Below are 1458 nucleotides of genomic sequence, written 5' to 3'. Positions count from 1 at the left end.
AATTTCTCCCAATACACCATTGAGAGCATCCTTACTAGATCCACCATGGTATGGTTTGATAGCACTTGTCAGGATTGCGAGCTCCTCCTAAGAACTGTCCATAGCGTTATTGAGACTGATCTTCCACAACTCCATACCATCTATTCCACCTGCTGTCTGAGGAAACCTGAATTCATCATTACTGATGCTCTCCATTTAGCTAAGAATTACACTATGTTATTGCAGCCTATGTGACAAGAAAGAAAGAAAGAAAGAAAGAAAGAAAGAAAGAAAGAAAGAAAGAAAGAAAGAAAGAAAGAAAGAAAGAAAGAGTTGGTGTATTACCTAAATCCACTCAGGCTATGATCTAAAGGTTTTTCCCTAACTTAATTATGGATTTGTTTTGCCATCAGAGCCGGCTGTCAAACAGGTAAAACAGGAAAACATACAAAATACACAAGTTGAAGTACAATTTCTCAAGGTAAATTTGAAAGAATAAATTAATTACCAGTTGAGGTCAAACCAAAAAGTTTCTCTGCTTGAAAATTAGCCAATGCTTGTCAAATATGAATTTTTCAGATTTCAGAAATGTATACAATGATATCTTTTTGAGATATTTAACAAAAATTGAACTTCTTTAACAAAATGCCTCTGAAGTACAAAAGTACTAAGTTTTCAGAATCAGGTTTAGAGAATTAGGCATATTGGTGTACCTCTTTGTTCCTTGTGATCCTCACTGTAACATTTTCAGTCTGCATTAAGATGGAAATAAAATCATTTGAAGAGCTTAACAGTGCCAGTGGACACATCTCAAATTCTGAGTGGGTAGCAGTATTTAGGTTAAACGTAACTTGTGCAGCAAAATCTAAGCAGAAGCTACGCTACCATGTCTCTGAGGTTGGTACACAGCCATGAGACACATTGACTTATATGGTAAGCTGAATAAAACATTTAGAGATATCTCAATATGCATTAATTTCAGATTACCTTAAATACATTTTCAGGTATTTCAAAAAGATTTCAAGATAACTTGAAATGATACTCACTTCATTGGGAAATAAAAATGCATTTCAAGATATCTTCAAATAACAGATCAGGTTTCGCTGAAATATCTAAAAAAAATCAGGTCAGGTCAGGTCAGCTTGGGGAGCATGCACTGGTATAGCTTCTTGCCACACCCAACACACAACAAAACAGGATCCTGGTTGGCAATCTCCAAGGCAAACACGTAGTCCAGACCAACCCTCTGGAAATGACCATCTAGCTGCTGCAGCCAGCTGTTACATGGGTGTCCCCTTGGCCTGGTCCAGCCACTCGGGTCCTCAGCAATGAGGATCCTGCGAGCCAGATCACTTTCGAGGAATCTCGCCACATGGCCATAGTGCTGTAACTGACATTCCCTCACAATGCAGGTAATGCGCTTCATTCGGGACTCTACTCTTATTTAACACAAAGTCAAACCAGTGCTACCCAAGGATT

This window comes from Erpetoichthys calabaricus, chromosome 17 (assembly GCF_900747795.2).
Source record: "Erpetoichthys calabaricus chromosome 17, fErpCal1.3, whole genome shotgun sequence".
Classification (NCBI taxonomy): Eukaryota; Metazoa; Chordata; class Cladistia; order Polypteriformes; family Polypteridae; genus Erpetoichthys; species Erpetoichthys calabaricus.
This window is presented reverse-complemented; position numbering follows the sequence as displayed.